This window comes from Saimiri boliviensis, chromosome 8 (assembly GCF_048565385.1).
Source record: "Saimiri boliviensis isolate mSaiBol1 chromosome 8, mSaiBol1.pri, whole genome shotgun sequence".
NCBI lineage: Eukaryota > Metazoa > Chordata > Mammalia > Primates > Cebidae > Saimiri > Saimiri boliviensis.
Genome location: NC_133456.1, coordinates 84,001,355 through 84,012,383, shown reverse-complemented (window position 1 = coordinate 84,012,383; position 11,029 = coordinate 84,001,355). Strand labels below are relative to the sequence as shown.

At 38.0% G+C, this 11,029-nt stretch overlaps 1 protein-coding gene across 7 annotated transcripts in view; it reads left to right on the top strand.

Moving 5' to 3' along the window:
• Nucleotides 1–11,029, top strand: part of PPARG (peroxisome proliferator activated receptor gamma) — a 198,799-nt gene that overhangs the window by 66,454 nt on the left and 121,316 nt on the right. The window contains exon 1 of one of the 7 annotated variants that reach the window (XM_074404770.1): nucleotides 6–3,381. The exons of the other annotated variants lie outside the window; for them this stretch is intronic. The gene's annotated coding sequence lies outside the window, so the exon portion shown is untranslated. Of the gene's footprint in view, nucleotides 1–5; nucleotides 3,382–11,029 lie in introns of those variants that run through there. 7 annotated transcript variants of the gene reach the window in all.

Below are 11,029 nucleotides of genomic sequence, written 5' to 3'. Positions count from 1 at the left end.
ATATTTTTTTGTAGAAACAGGTTAGCTGTATTGCCAGTCTGGTCTTCAACTCCTAGGCCCAAGCAGTCCTCTGGCCTCTGCCTCCCAAAGTATTGGGATTACAGTCATGAGCCACGCGCCCAGCCTGAAGGTTGTTTTAAATGAAGATTTATTCAACAACTGTCTATTGAGTCCCTACTTTGTGCCAAGAGCTGTTTCAGATAAGGAGGATAAAGCAATGAACAGACAAACTCCGTTCCTCCTTGAGTTTACGATTATTGTTATCTAGATTTAACGAGAACATTTTTCAGTGGGATTGGCAGTGACTAAGAGGAGGTGAATGGGCCTCTGCCTTGTAACTAGATGGCATTGCTAGGAACCGTGGACTCAAATGGCTCTCTCTGAGTTTTGTGTAGGTATGGGGAAGAAAATCTGTGACCGTGAATATTTTTCCTAGTTTCTTGCTATCCTATTATCTTAGGTTATATTGTATGTATTATATATTGTATATTATGCATAATATGTTTATAATTTATTTCTGTCTCATTAATAAAGTTACTTCAAAGGAGGTAAGAATGCATCCGTTGCTAATAAGTTACTACTATTCTTGAAAATCCAAATGACAAGAGGATTATTCACTTTGAAGGAGGATTATTTATTTTTATAATGTTTTCACAGTAGATTTAAGTGGTTAACTATCTAAGTGGATTTAATTTATAAATAAATGAGTTAATTTAAAAAATTGGTTACCCCTAATAATATGTAAAACAAAGTTTATGGAGAGTGTCCCATTAACATCAGAAAACTTTTTTTGGGAGATAAAGTTGGCTACTTTCTCTTTAAAAGGCCATTACAAACTTTTACAAGCTGAGATTATAGTATCTGAGTAAAAGAAGACCCAGATCTTTTTTTTAAACAACCAAATTATTTTGATCAAATTACTTATTATAGCTATTTTCAATTTCTATATTCATAAACTGTTTACTATTTTAGTTCTGTTTTAAATTAACTGAAAATATCATATTGCCCACTTAGAAACAAATTCTGAACCACATGATTTTTTGGGGGGAAATATTTGATAAGGAAAATCAATTTTGATGGACTTTATACAAAGTTAAATAGAATTAATTCTTTCATATATATAGGGCCATGAAATGTTACAATGTAGCTCAATACAGATGGTACCAAAACCTTCAAATTTTGCAAACTTCACCACAGTTTATTTATTTGGTTCTATAAACATTTACCAACTGACCACTCACTAAACCTGCCCACCTATAAACATGACCTTATAAAGTGGTGAGACATAGCTTTATGTCTTAAGACGATACCATGCGGGGCAGATGAATCAGTATCTTGGACTGGGCACACAAATTACCATAGCTCAATAAAAGCTGAGAAAATGACTAAGTGATTGAACACAGCGTATTGCCATGGTTGTGTCTTTAAGCCATTCATGCAATTCATGCTGTGTATTTGACTTAGCCTGCTGTATGAGCTTTGATCCTAATCAAGCACAATACACTCACAATTAATTTGTTTTTATTGTTAACATTGAATTTTTAAGTGTCAGGTTGACTTTCTTTGTCATATAACTTGTGTATGAAATATTTACCTTGGTCTCAGTATTTTTTTCATTCTCAGAGGAGACGAAACCAGCTTTTGAATTCAGAAATGCAAACTAATATTAATATCAGCCTAAGTAAAACATAATTAGAAGGCAGATCTACTCTGAAATGGAATCTGATATATTCCATATTCTGTGTTACACATATTTGCTGATTATCTGCTGTCATGTCTTATAATTTTCATGGGAAAATTCTGCGTACCAAGCAAAATTGTTAGCTCCTAAAGCATAGGAATGTGTATCGTAGTTCTCATTCTTTTTATCCTGCTGTGCACTGTATTCCTTCCCTAATTCCCAGCCAACAGCACAGGGAACTGGGTACACTATACATACTTTGTTAATTCTTTTAAACCTGATTTTATTTTGAGGACAAGTGTGTGCTTTTTCAATATCCTTTGTGTGGGATTCTCCACAATCTTAGGGAATTTCCTAAACTACTCTTTAAAATATTAATTCCTACTTTATGTATCGTTTTTATGATACATTATGATATGAAACTAATGGCAGGAGAAATTTCCATTTTGTTACTCTAAAGCAGGCAAAATGGGCTATGAAAGGAGAAAAAGTTAATTATAGACTTCAACATTCTATGTTGGACCTTATAGTTGTTCTGGTCAGAAGAACAGGTTTTTTAACTGCCTAAGGGACAGAGCATTGTTTTGCATTCTTGCCTCAAGGCTTTCAATGGCAACTGTAACAAACTTTACTTAGTACCACAGTTGGAGAAAAGTTTACAATGATGCCCAATACAAAATGTTACTCAGACTTACTACTCACACATAAAATAAAACTGGTTCCCTTCTTAAACTTCGTTTAATGTTAGATAAAACACTATCAAGTTTTTGCCTACTCATTTGTTTATAATTTATAATTTCAGTTGCTCAGCTAGTTCATATATGAATTCCAACTATTCTCATCACAAGCCGGGCGCGGTGGCTCAAGCCTGTAATCCCAGCACTTTGGGAGGCCGAGGCGGGTGGATCACGAGGTCAAGAGATCGAGACCATCCTGGTCAACATGGTGAAACCCCGTCTCTACTAAAAATACAAAAAATTAGCTGGGCATGGTGGTGCGTGCCTGTAATCCCAGCTACTCAGGAGGCTGAGGCAAGAGAATTGCCTGAACCCAGGAGACGGAGGTTGCGGTGAGCCAAGATCATGCCATTGCACTCCAGCCTGGGTAACAAAAAGCGAAACTCCATCTCAAAAAAAAAAAAAAAGAATCTCATCACAATTATTTAACAGTTAATGCCCTTTTACAAGGTAGATATGGTTTATGAGCTACTTCAAAATGCCAGACAAAGAAACTGCTTTATGTATACAGCAAAACAAATAGATGGAACTTGTGACATTTCTGGACACCCACTCTTCTTGGTAGACCTTCATCTGTGGGTGTAGAATGAAGGTAGGAGTCTGCTCACTAAAGATCAATCCAAGGAACTTCCACTGTCTCCACCCTTGGGCAACCTGCCATTCTCCTCCTGCCACCACACCTGTTCAGATACTAGGGCAGAGAAGTGCCCTGCTAGACACAAGCAGATGCTTCTCTCACCAAGAGAATATAAGGAAGGATAAAGAACTGAAACAGGTTTAAGGCTTTCTCTTATTCATCATCTAGACTTCAGTTTTGTTGATTTATTATTCCTTCATGTATTGCCAGACACAAAGAATTACACATGTTTTCAAGTCGGTTCTAGGCATAAAGGGAGACACCAGAGCTTCTGTTGCTTGGAGCTTATCATCTACGTGAGCCAAGAAGGAGTAATGTTGAAACAGGTAACTAGCAATTCACAGCAGTATGTGATTAAGGGCTAAAATAAATAAAGGCAGAAAACAAATGCTATGGAAATTCAGAGAAGGCTAAAGTCGGTGTGGAGTAGAGGGGACAGCAAGGGTAAAGCCGTGCAGAGAAGGTGGGAATTGAACTAGACTTCAGAAGTTCAGGGATTGACAGGATAGCCTCACTAAAAATACTAAAAATGATACAGAAAAAGAAACAAGAAGGGAATTAAAGGATGATTCCATGTGTACAAAATATCCCGAGTAGGTAAATCCATAGAGATAGGAAGCAGATTGAGTTGCCAGGAGCAGGAGAGAAAGGAAAGGGGCATGACTGCTTAATGGGTACAGGATTTCCTTTGGAGGTGATGAAAATGTTTTGTAACTACACAGAGGTGATGATTGCACAACTTTAAGAATTACCAAATACCACTGGATTGTACACTTTATAAATACACTTTAGATTGTGAATTTTACCTCAAATTAAAAAAAAAAAAAAGTTCCTGGTTTGAGGTAGCTAAAAGAGAAAAGAATTTCCAATATAAGAAAACAAAGCCTGGAATAGCAAATAAGCATCGAGTTGGGAAGCTTTGCCAAGATTAACCAGTTTGAAGTGGAGAGTGCATGGATGTGAATAGTGAGAAACATGGTTGGAAGTGTAGATTTTAGGCCAGATGATAAAGCGTCTGGAATGCAGGAGAGGGTGTGTGGGCTTTATCTCATAAGGAGCCGGGAGATTCCAGATCGCAAGAAGAGGGTTGAGATTGAATCAGAAGATTGGTTTGGCAGTAGCATGCAGGGAAAGCAGTCAGGAGGCTGCTGCAAAATCCAGACGAACCATGAGGAGGGCCTGTAAGAGTGAAGAGAAAGGGCAGGTGTGGACGATGCTCTGAAGCAGAGATTGATGCTCAAAGTGTGGTCCATGGGTTGCTGCTAACCCACAAGTGTCAGTTACAGACGTGGCACACGCTAAGGATGGATTTGAAAGTAAGCCTTTAAAACTTGAATATTGTTACGATCTTCAAGCACATGATTTTGTATTTTATAGCAATACCCACAGTGGGTGTTAGAGATAAGAAAACTTACTTCATCCCAGAATTAGAGGACCACCGCCCTAAGGATGAATGAATGGGGTTGATTACTGACTTCTGTAGGGCAGTCTTTTTTTTGGGGGGGGGATGGAGTCTCATTCTGTTGCCTGGGCTGGGAGTGCAGTGGCACAGTCTCAGCTCACTGCAACCTCTGCCTCTGGGTTCAAGCAATTCTCCTGCCTCAGCCTCCTGAGTAGCTAGGATTATAGGCACCTGCCACTACGCCCTGCTAATTTTTTGTATTTTTAGTAGAGACGGGGTTTCTACTAAACCATGTTGGCCAGTCTGTTCTCAAACTCCTGACCTCATGATTCGTCTGCTTTGGCCTCTCAAAGTGCTGGGATTAAAGGTGTGAGCCACTGCGCCTGGCCTTTTTTTTTTTTTTTTTTTTTTTTTTTTTTTTTTTTTTTTTTTTTTTTTTTGAGATGCAGCCTCACTCTTTTACCTAGGCTGGAGTGCAGTGACACAATCTTGGCTCACTGCAACCTCTGCCTCCCAGGTTCAAGCGATTCTCCTGCCTTAGCCTCCCAAGTAGCTGGAATTATGGGTGTGCACTACCACGCCTGGCTATTTTTTGTATCTTTAGTAGAGATGGGGTTTCACCATATTGGCCAGGCTGGTTTCAAACTCCTGACCTCAAGTGATCCACACACCTCGGCCTCCCAAACTGCTGGGATTACAGGCAGGAGCCACTGTCCCCAGCCAGGCAGTCATGTTTTATGGCTCCTTTACAATGTCTCACACCTTGTGCTAGACGCTGGGACCACAGCAGTAGGCAAGATGGATTGGCACCTTCCCTTGTGGAACTCACTGTCACACAGATAGTCTTCTTCTTTGTCAGAGGATTGCTAGGAATTAAAGGGAGGTCTAGTTCAGCTCAGCATAAGGAAAGTATTCTAATACTACAGCTGTCCCACAGTGGGAAAAGAGGATTTGTGAGAAAGTGAGTGCTTTGTCATTGGACATATTCACACAGAGTCTGAATCATCTCTCAAGAAGTCTTACTTTGGTGGGAGAAATGGACTAGGTGACTTTAAAAGTCTTGTGTAACCCTAAGGTGCCGTAATTCCCTGTTGTCTAAGATGAACCTAGTAGAACATATTTTCTTCATAATTGGCTATATTGGAACATCAGTATATATACTAAGGTTCTGTCTGTTTCCATTAGCACTTATAATTATGTTTACCTAAATTTACATGCAGATTCAATTTTGAACTTCTCTGTGCAGTTCTTTTTAAAGCAAGTACTATTCTCTAATGCCTTCTCAGACATTCACTTATTTCTAACTTTAATATTTATAGTAAGTTCCTCTTTCACGTGATGTTTGTCAGAAGTCATGCAAATTTCTGCAGAAGTGAGTTACATAAATCGAAGTCAAGCTGCTGACCTGTAAATCATTCGTTCTTGCCCCTGTGATGTCATGTTGTGGTTGAACAATACCAGGCATGACTACCCACTTGAGGATGTCTTTGGGATGCCATTTTAATTGGGTGAAATAACTTTTATTGTTCAACTTATGCAACTAGTTACTGCAAATGTCAAACTGTTACATTTAACAGCTAGAATGATCACAGATTAATCACACTTTAAAGGATCTGGAAGATATAGATTCCTGTAGGAGTGATAACCTTCCTATATTTTTGGGGAAATTATAGGATGTTTTTAACTCAGATAAAGGACATTATTTTCATGAGGATGATTTTAATGCTTATGGTGTCAGGTGGAGAAAAATGATAGCTGCAGAAGAAAAAATTTGTTTCACTTCAAATCTAGTAGAATATTTTGTTTAAACAGCCAGTTTTTATTTTGTATTATTAAAACAGCTTATGCTTTTCATTAAGATATATGTAAAAAATTTACATGTGCCTGTTATACAGTAGTTACCCAATAAATATTTATTGAATATTGTTGAATGAATGCGGGGTGAGGGTGGACAAATATTTCAAATGGAAAAATAGTATTAGCAAAGGAAAACGTGAATGCAGAAAAAAGCAAAAATGGTTTCCTTAAAGTCGCATTTATATGTAATAACAATGGGAAAACTTTTTGGCTGAGTAATTTTGGTGGCTTCTTAATTTCTTAATATTTAACAACCAATGATGACTCTCTCTGATACTGATATCCAAAGTAGATAGCTGAACTTGAACATGGAGAAGTTACTGCCTCTGACTAATTGGAATTTCTGAGTCTTTCCTCTCTTCTGTCTTCTTTCCTTTCTTTCTTCCTCTCTTTCCTCTTTTCCCCTCAGTTGTGGCTCCAGCTCTTGCTCTTGTTCCCTCTACCCCTCTCCCCTTTTTCATTCCTGGTGTTCCCTATGTTTTTTTTTTTTTCCTTCTTTTTCTGTCTCTGTTCTCTCTCTCTGAATTCCTGCTTTCTTTCCTCTCTTTCCCAATTCCTGCTGTCTCTGACTTCAGTTGTCTCTGACTGTAATATAGAAGTGAATAGTGTTTTTATCTAACTAAGCAGGTGATCAAATAGGAATTTTTGATTCTACATTTAACATGAACAAAATGTTTATGTTCCTCTTCATGAGACAAAATAAAGTTGGATGCCACTTATAAATGGGTTTTGTTTGACTTTTTAAAGAATCGAATCACTAAGCTTCAAGTTGGTAGAAGGAGGTCAGTAGACTTTGACTCATAAATTTTTGTAAGCGTAATGGTTGGTTAAATTGTCTTAACAACCTTGGTTTCTATCCCCTTTTTTCCAAATGTAGACATAGCCGGTGAAACTTTGGCATCTAATTTTTATTACACCTTCAATGTGCAGTTGTACAAGAGCTGGAGTATTTGTTTTGTTAATTCTGTGTCTTTATTGTCTAGAACACTGCTAACAAATAGCAGATGCTCAACAAATAATTGTTGCTTAATATTTCAAATCTATAGTATCATTCTACCTCCTAATCCCAAATAGCCATTATAACTTGTTGGACTAATGTTACTCATTAAGGTAACTTAGTTTACAATCAGTTTATAAATGTAACCATACAATTTCATGCTAAAGTGTTTTCTTTCCATTCTACCTTTTGACTATTTCACAGTTTAAATACTGAACCAAAATGTCATTTAACCATCCTTCTAAATGATTACTCCATAATTAAGCACCAAAGAAGTCATCTAGCTATTGATGGTAATAGTTAATATTTGTTGAATGCTTATTCCATATCAGGCTCTGTTTTGAGCATATTATATACATTATCTCATTCCTTCAACAACCATGTACACCAGCAGTCCCTAGCCTTTTTGGAACCAGGGACTGGTTTCGTGGAAGACAATTTTTCCACAGACTGGTGGCTGGGGGAAGTGGTTTCAGGATGAAACTGTTCCACCTTAGATCATCAGGCATTACTTAGAGTCTCATAAGAAGCATGCAACATAGTTCCCTCGCATGCACAGTTCACAGTAGGGTTTGCACTCCTTTCAGAATCTAATGTTGCTGCTCCTTTGAGAACCTAATGTTGCTGCTTATCTGACAGGAGGTGGAGCTCAGGCAATAATGTTCGTTCACCCACCACTCATTTCCTGCCATGTGGCTTGGTTCCTAGCAGGCGGTAGACTAGTACTAGTTCCTGGTCCTGGGATGAGGGACCCCTGATATATGGTATTAAAGTCAGATGATCCCAGCACTTTGGGAGGCCAAGGCGGGTGGATCACTAGGCCAGGAGATTGAGACCAGCCTGGCCAACATGGTGAAACTCTGTCTCTACTCAAAATACAGAAAATTAGCTGGATGGGGTGGTGGGCACCTGTAATCCCAGGTACTCGGGAGGCTAAGGCAGAAGAATTGCTTGAACCTGGGAGGCAGAGGTTGCACTCCAGCCCGGGGACTCTGTCTCAATTTTAAAAAAAAAAAAAAAAAAAAGTCAGATGAAGAAACAGGGAGAGGTAAAATAATCTGCCAGGTGATAAAACTAGGATTTGAAACCAGACATTTTGAACGTAGCCACCCTGTCATGCACAAGAGCCTACTTTTTTTTTTTTTTTTGAAACGGAGTTTCGCTCTTGTTACCCAGGCTGGAGTGCAATGGCGCAATCTCGGCTCACCGCAACCTCTGCCTCCTGGGTTCAGTCAATTCTCCTGCCTCAGCCTCCTGAGTAGCTGGGATTACAGGCACGCGCCACCCATGCCCAGCTAATTTTTTGTATTTTTAGTAGAGACGGGGTTTCACCATGTTGACAGAGGATGGTCTCGATCTCTTGACCTCATGATCCACCCACCTTGGCCTCCCAAAGTGCTGGGATTACAGGCTTGAGCCACCGCGTCCGGCACAAGAGCCTACTTTTCAAGTATTTGTCTTTCCAGGGAATGAGATGTCCAAATCCCATCACCACCACCAGTACTCCACATTTAACAATTAGACCTATACAACTGCAACCATATTCACATGTAACACTGTAGATTATGTTTAAACTCTTAGTTATTAAGAGTTTAAATGTGGATTAAGTTTAAACTCTTAGTGGTGTTAATTCACTGCAAATCAGCTTGTGTTGTTGTAAATTAAAGAAATTAAAGGGAATTAAGGGGAAATTAAAGGGAAGGGGTATATGAGAAGGGTTGCTTTGTGGTTATAAATTGAATCTTCTTTAATGTATTTTGAAAGACCCCAGTAAAGAATGGAATTTCTCTTAAAGAGAGTGAGAAGTTGTCCAGTTAGGTGTTGAATTGTGCTTCCTTTGGAACTCTCAAGAGAGGAGTTGTATTTAGAGATAGGTTTGGGAGCTATAAGCAGATGTGTTTATGAATCGGAGTGTTGAGGACAAGAATATAAAGAAGAGATGAAGGCCAAGAAGAAACTTAGAGAACACAAAATAGAAAGAAGGGGTACCAGGAAAAGTGACTAAAATCGTCTTCATATGGTAGGATAAGAGTTAGGAGGCCAGGTGCAGTGACTCACACCTGTAATCCCAGCACTTGGGGAGGCCAAGGCAGGTTAGAAATCAGCCTGGACAACATAGGGAGATCTTGTCTATTAAAAAATGAGAAATTAGCTGGGTGTGGTGGTGTGCACATGTAGTCCCAGCTACTTGGGAGGCTGAGGTGAGAGGATCACTTGAGCCTGGGATGTTCAGTCTACAGTGAACCGTGATCACACCACTGCACTCCAGCCTGGAGCAAGACCTTGTCTCCAAAAAAAAAAAAAAAGGAGAAAAACAGATCTCAAGGAGCCAAGAGAATAGATAGATTCAATAGTGGAGGATGGGCAAAATATCAAATGCTGCAGAGGCAGAGATCATGGTGTGCTGGAGCCGTGTTGTTAGATTTCCAGAATTTTATTAAGCCAATTGTTACACACAGCCATTATTAAAATTTAAATTAGATACAGTTAAACACAAAGTTACATTCAAAATAAAAGTAAGAAATACACAAACCACACCACTTCCTAATTATTTTACATTGCTGAGATGATTCATGCCCACTGAGTACTGGAAATAGACTGTAATGTTTGTGCTGCTTTTATATCAGTCATGGTGGGAGTATTTACACCACAAAAGCTGGCACACATTACAAATCAGGGCATTTTTCTCTGCAAGGAGGGCCAGTTAAATATTTACTGGCATGCCACTGGAAAAATAGAATTGAAGTCAAGAAAAGTCTAGGATTTAGTAGGAAGGAGATGACAGGTACTTGAGTTTCAGTAGAAAGGAGGTAGGTGCCAAAAACTACAGAAAAGTGGGTTGAGGAGTGAAATAATAAAAAGCCAAAAACACGTGTTCGGGTAAGTTTGAGAACCATCGAGAAACAGATTGTTATTGTTGATGGTGGCTTTTTTAGATTACAGGGTTTACAGAGTACATACAATGCTAATGTACTTTATTAGTCTCCAAAAATGAAGACCATATGCAAATTTATTTTATGGTAGAACCTTTTCTGTTGAAATATCTTAGGGAACAAGTTATCTATAGGACAAATTTTGGGAAATGCTGCTCTAGTATTTCACAATTAAGATGATACTGATTGTAAAGTTTGAGATTAATATCTTGTTCTTAAGTTTCATACTTTTTAAAAGAAATATTGTCAAGAATGGCTGTTGAATTGTACTGAGTACTTTTGTCATTTTTGTAGTAATCCTATAGTTTTTTGATCTAGTGCTGTGAGACGTTTTAATAGACTTTCAAATATTAAATCTTCTTTGCCTTTCTGAGATAACTATAACTTGATTATGGTGGTTCATTATTTTAATAGAGGATTTAATTTGTTAATTAGCATTTTATTTAAAATCAATATTGATAAGTGGGACTGATAATTTTCTCTGTTGTCAGGTTTTAATATCAGTGTTATACTACTATAGAAAAGTTTGTTATGTTACTATATTTTTTCCTACTCAGAAACAGTTTATGTAGTAAGAAAATTAACTCTTCCTTGAAAGCTTTAAAAAATCATCTATAAAACGAATAGCTTTTTGGGAAAGTAATTCTTTGATAAGTTTTCAATTATTTCCATTGTTAATTATTTTTCTATATCTTAAGTCAACTTCACCATTTATTTCATTTCAGACAAGTTAGTCTGAGTAAACTGCCCTTGGCCTGCCTTATTATTTACTTAGGTTCTGGTAA